We start from the raw sequence: 6471 nt of genomic DNA, 5'->3' as shown, positions 1-6471 counted from the left end.
TCTTTCATCACACCAGCTCATGAAGGCCTTAGTGATTATATATTAGTGTGTTAAATGAAGTAGAAAGATCAACTCTGGTGGTGACTAACCAGAGACCATCATTGATATGTTTACGTTATATTTGTTTATCCCACCTTATTTCTAATCATTCACTATCGATCATCTCGCCAGGTTGTGAAGAGGTAACAGCATGCATTCACTTTCTCACCTCTGTAAATGGCATAATGGCGATTCTGTACCCTGTCGAGTATGTCAGTTGGACATTAATCATAAGTGGTGAATTATTGGAGTTCCTCACAACGTCACATGGACATCACATTGTCTCCGCTTGCTGACAGCCAATCAGAGCAAACCTTACGGCAGAAACGACTGTGAACGGTTAAAAGGCCGGACACCGGACATTTATTATGATTAAATCATATCAGGAAAGATTTCCTATTAGGTTAAAAGTAAAAAAAAAAAGAAAAGTATAAATAAACATAAAAGAAAAAATTCACATGATTTCACTACTTCAGCAACTAATTAGCAAGTCAACTAGTTTTATCCACAGACCTGAAACATGAACACACTGTAAAACCAAACCAAGCCTCGTTAGCCTCAGTAGAGGTTCTGATGCAGCTGCTGTTTTCTGTAGACAAAACCATGACACACTAATTAAATTCCACACTATTACACCTCCCTCACTGTAAATGTTTTTTTCTTTTGAATATCCGTTAAGCGATCTTTAAAGATCGGCTGTATGATTCAATGAAACCCTGCGGCGTTCGTTTATTAAGGGTTTTTTTTTTGTCCACTGACTCGCTCAGTATGAAATCCTCCAGGCCTCCAGATGAACTGTATATATAATATTTATGTATATCTATAAGAATGTAAGAACTGATTTTTAGATTCTATCGAGAGCAAAAGGAAGAAACGTGAGGATGTGTAGGCAAGTAAAAACATCACTTCTCTATTAGATATATATGGGGCGCAGGGATTGTTGTGAGTCGATCCTTTTTCTTTTCCTGTTGTTGAATAATGTTTTCAATTAAGTATGGAAATGTTTAATAAAATGGTTTTAACTGAACCTGTGTGATTCTTTGTGTTTGATGCTTTCTATCATGCACAAGTGTTAAGTCTATAAATATAAAGTTATTTAATGATACAGAACGGGGGGGGGGGGGGCACGGTGGCTTAGTGGTTAGCATGTTCGCCTCACACCTCCAGGGTTGGGGGTTCGATTCCTGCCTCCGCCTTGTGTGTGTGGAGTTTGCATGTTCTCCTCGTGCCTCGGGGGTTTCCTCCGGGTACTCCGGTTTCCTCCCCCGGTCCAAAGACATGCATGGTAGGTTGATTGGCATCTCTGGAAAATTGTCTGGAGTGTGTGAGTGAATGAGAGTGTGTGTGCCCTGTGATGGGTTGGCACTCCGTCCAGGGTGTATCCTGCCTCGATGCCCGATGATGCCTGAGGTAGTTTGGATAAGCGGTAGAAAATGAGTGAGTGAGTGAGTGGTATAAACTGTATAAACTAAAGGGTATAAACTGAAGAGACCTTATTTTTCATGTGCATAGTTTGTCTGTTGAAAATAAAAAAGTGCAAAGCCTTTTAATAGAAAGTCTATTAGATTTGATACTACTCAAATTTTCCAGTCAGTTCTGGTCAATGTAGAGGATTTGCTTGTTAAATGGTTCGAACTTTAATTCATTTCTCATCTAACAAACTTAGCTTGTTTTGCAGAAACAGCTGGCTAACACAGCTAATGACTTTTTTTATTTATATATAAATATATATGAAAATAAACATTTATATAATTTAGTAATTTTGAGTAATGCCTGTAGTCATGCTATATTCTGTGGGCTTAAAAGTTGTTTTTGCTCTGAACATTTTTCAATAGTTTCACTTTAAACCAGCTAGCTAACTGTCTAGCATAGCATGCTAAGTAACGGAAACGATGCTGTATAGTTAAAAAAAATAAAAATAAAAGTAATATTTCTCACAGAAGAAACCAAATCAAAGATGTGTGTAGTTACAATTATCTTAGTTCATGATCATATAAATTTAGTACGCTGACACTAACCACATCATATTAATCTGTTTAATTGGTTATGTTTTTTTTTTATGCTGTTTTAATTGTTGGTAAACGAACAGGTTTAAAAGGACCAAGTTGGACAGACACCAGCAGGTGGCGCTAACGTTTTCAACCTGAATCTCAGTTTAATGTTTAGTTGTTTATTTATCACTTTGGTGTTGTTGTTCTCCGGTATTTTGCTTAACACTGTGGAAGATTAGAGATGAGATGTTTCATTTACATTATCACCGAGTTTGAACACGTAATATTTGATATCGATTTCATCGTAAATATTTAAACAAGCAATTTTCTATTTCACCTTGCAGTTTTAGTTACGACCATGAAATACTGATCTGATACCGGAACTTAATTCCTTTTTTATACTAAAATGACATGATTATTACAAATTATTATTATTATTATTATTATTATTATTATTATTATTATTATTATTATCCTTAGTGAATATAAACAGAAGGAGATTTGATCTGAGTTTTAATTTTTAGTGAGCTTACAAGAGATGTAATTCTGTTGCAGACATTTGTTAGCATTTTTAGGGATACTGAACTTCTCTAGTTAGTTGTCTCATTTCTCTGGGAGCCCAAGATGCTCACACACTCACACACACACACACACACAAACACACACACAAGCAGGTGTTGAGTGCAGGCTCTGGCGTAAGGTCAGGGTCAAGAACAATGCAGAAGTGTGCACATTTACACACAAGTGCGTATAATTTGCTGGCTTTAGTTGTTCTCGACTGCTGGGTGAGGTAAAGTGTGGGGGTGAAAGACATGGGTCATGTGTGACAGCTGTTTCAGGGCTTCTGGTGAGCGAGAATAAGAGGCAGAGTGAAAAGATGGAGGAAGAGTGGGATGGGGGAAGGGGAGATAGACAAAGAGAGTCAAAAGGCAGGAATCAGCTGCAGGAATTCTCTTGATGCAAAATGCTTGCATGATGTTCTCTAGAGACGATCCTTATACACAGTCTGTCTCCGTCTCTAATGCTGCAATTAATATCTTATCTAACATATTAGAGCACTAGATCTATATTGTGTCACAGCTCGATGTCTCGGAATTGGGGATGATCATCGTCGTCGTCGTCGTCATCATCATCATCATCATCATCATCATCATCTATCTGCACTGGAACTAAGAGGTTCAAACCCTGTTCCAGCACAGGACACCATTGGGATGAACTAGAACTTGAGTGTCCTCAGCCTCCCAACATCAGGGTCTGATCTCACTTACTAACAATCCAACGTCTAGTGGAAGGTACATTTGAAACCAGATATTTACATACACTTCAGAAAAAAACACAAAAACTTTTATTTCTTTACTGTCATACATTAAATCAGAGTAAAATTTTCCTGTTTTAAATCAATAAATATTAAAAAAAATTGCATTTGTTAAATGTCAGAATCGAGCGAGGGAGAATTTTTATGTATTTTTATTATCACTTTCATCAGTCAGAAGTATGCAGTACAGACCAAAAGTTTGGACACCCCTTCTCATTCAAAGAGTTTTCTTTATTTTCATGACTAGGAAAATTGTAGATTCACACTGAAGGCATCAAAACTATGAATGAACACGTGTGGAATTATATACGTACATAACAAAAAATGTGTGAAACGACTGAAAATATGTCATATTCTAGGTTCTTCAAAGTAGCCACCTTTTGCTGTGATTACTGCTTTGCACACTCTTGGCATTCTCTTGATGAGCTTCAAGAGGTCGTCACCTGAAATGGTCTTCCGACAGTCTTGAAGGAGTTCCCAGAGATGCTTAGCACTTGTTGGCCCTTTTGCCTTCACTCTGTGGTCCAGCTCACCCCAAACCATCTCGATCGGGTTCAGGTCCGGTGACTGTGGAGGCCATGTCATCTGGTGCAGCACCCCATCACTCTCCTTCATGGTCAAATAGCCCAAACACAGCCTGGAGGGCTGTTATTGTCCTGTTGACATTGTCCAATTTCCAGATGCCTGAAGGTCCCACGTTCATCCGTTCAGACAATAATACGCAAGTATAAAAAACGGGAATGTACAACCATCATACCGCTCAGGAAGGAGACGGATTCTGAGTCCCAGAGAGGAACGTTTTTTTGGTGTGAAATGTGCGAATCAACCGCAGGACAACAGCAAAAGATCTTGTGAAGATGCTGGGTGAAACTGGTAAGACAGTGTCATTATCCACAGTAAAGCGAATACTGTAGAGCCTTGAGCTGAAAGGTTGCTCTGGGAGGAGAAAGCCATTACTTTAAAACCACCATAAAAAAGCCAGACTACAGTTTGCAACTGCACATGGGGAAAAATCTTAATTTTTGGAGACATGTCCTGTGGTCTGACGAAACAAAAAGTGAACTGTTTGGCCATAATGAGGAAAAAGTGTGAAGCTTTGAAGCCTCAGAACACCATCCCAACTGTGAAGTATGGGATGGTGTGTATGGGGGTGGTAGTATGACGTTGTGGTGCTGCTTTGCTGCAGAAGGGGCTGGGGCACTTTACAAAATAGATGGCATCATGAGAAAAGAAAATTATATGGATATATTAAAGCAACATCTGAAGACATCAGCCAGGAAGTTAAAGCTTGGGCACAAATGGGTTTTCCAAATGGACAATGACCCCAAGCATACCTCCAAATTAGTTACAAAGTGGCTTAAGGACAACAAAGTCAAGGTATTGGATCGGTCATCACAAAGCCCTGATCTCAAACACATAGAAAATTTGTGGGCAAGTGCGAGCAAGAAGGCTTACAACCTGACCCAGTTACACCAGTTCTGTCAAGATTAGTGGGCCAAAATTCCAGCAAACTATTGTAGAAAGCTTGTGGAAGGACACCCAAAACGTTTGGCCCAAGTGAAACAGTTTCAGCACAATTCCACCAAATACTAAGGAAGTGTATGTATATTTCTGACTTTGATGAAAGTGATCATAAAAATACATAAAAATTCTCCCTCACTCGATTGACATTTAACAAATGCAAAAAATATATATATATATATTTATTGATTTAAAACAGAAAAGAATTTACTCTGATTTAATGTATGACAGTAAAGAAATAAAAGTTTTTTTTTCTTTCTAAAGTGTATGTAAATATCTGGTTTCAACTGTATCGCAGATGAGAAGACTGGAGATTAATATAACAGTGAAGGAGAACAAATCTGGAATGAGAGGTTCAACAAACATACAGGTGTAATGGTCGGGGGTGCACATACTTATTGTCACTCAATCATGATGGTTCTGATGCTAAGAGGTTACAGTAAGTGAAAAAAGCAGGGATGCCAATAATTAAGCCCTTTTGTTAGAAAATATTGTTGTGTTTTTTTATATCCTTATAATTTGTTCTTCGATTTAAGGTTAGATTCCCTTTATATTCTCCATGTCAGATTAAGCTCATTAACCACATAAGTGCCCCCCCTTATCCGTCTTTGCCTTCCACACTACTTTAGCACTCATTTAAAAGCGTGAGGGTTTTACAGGCAACAGGCAACATCAGTGAGGATAATAATGAACCAGTCGGAGGTAAATATTACCCTCAGTGTGACCCACTCTGTCCTCTGCTTCTGCACTTGGAGATGAGTCGCTTGTTGGTCATGTCATCAGTAATGTCTCTTCTTTTCTTTGTTCATCCCACCATCTGGAGTGTATGATGTCATGCACAGGCATGAGAGAGAGAGAGAGAGAGAGAGAGAGAGAGAGAGAGAGAGAGAGAGAGAGAGAGAGAGATTTTAAAAGCTCATGTCATAAGGTGATCACAGATGGCAACTGATATTGTTATGAGGGACAGAAAGAGTGTTCAAAAAGTGACGTGTTCAGTTATTGTTGTGTGTCACAGAACGACTGGATTCTGAACCTTTAAAGCAACTCTCAGTCTTATGGGTTCTAGTCGTTGTTGGTCATGAGTTATGGGTTGGAGACACAGGCTGTGTGTGAATTTGAGAGCGAAAAAGAGAGACAGACAGACAGACAGACAGACAAATAGAGTGAGAGACAGATGGACAGACAAATAGAAAGAGAGAGAGAGAGAGAGAGAGAGAGAGAGAGAGAGAGATGGACAGAAAGACAGATAGACACACACACACAGAGAGAGAGAGAAGAGAGAGAGAGAGAGAGATGGACAGACAGACAGACAGACAGAGGGGGGGCAGATGGACAGACAGAGAGACAGACAGAAAGAGAGAGAGAGATGGACAGACAGACAGAGAGGTAGAGAGAGAGAGAGAGAGAGAGAGAGAGAGAGAGAGAGAGAGAGAGAAACAGAGACAGACAGAGAGAGAGAGAGAGAGAGAGAGAGAGAGAGAGAGAGACACGAACAGACAGAGACAGATAGACATGAGGCGCGTGCCGGCGGATACGTGCTTTTGAGCGCGCGCACCACAGCTAGTGTCAGCCAGTGTGACGTCACTGAGTGGGCGTCGTGTGAGA

General features: G+C 39.6%; 1 protein-coding gene across 1 annotated transcript in view; it reads left to right on the top strand.

Annotated features, from left to right (window-relative positions):
* rab1aa (RAB1A, member RAS oncogene family a) overlaps positions 1-1066 on the top strand; it is a 6977-nt gene extending 5911 nt beyond the window's left edge. The window contains exon 6 of the mRNA XM_027136492.2: positions 1-1066. This exon is cut by the window's left edge and continues 678 nt beyond it. The gene's annotated coding sequence lies outside the window, so the exon portion shown is untranslated.
* The last annotated feature ends 5405 nt before the right edge of the window (positions 1067-6471 follow it).

Source organism: Tachysurus fulvidraco, chromosome 18 (genome assembly GCF_022655615.1).
Source record: "Tachysurus fulvidraco isolate hzauxx_2018 chromosome 18, HZAU_PFXX_2.0, whole genome shotgun sequence".
NCBI classification, from domain to species: domain Eukaryota; kingdom Metazoa; phylum Chordata; class Actinopteri; order Siluriformes; family Bagridae; genus Tachysurus; species Tachysurus fulvidraco.
The sequence above is the reverse complement of the archived record's forward strand: the minus strand, read 5'-3'. Positions and strand labels throughout refer to the sequence as shown.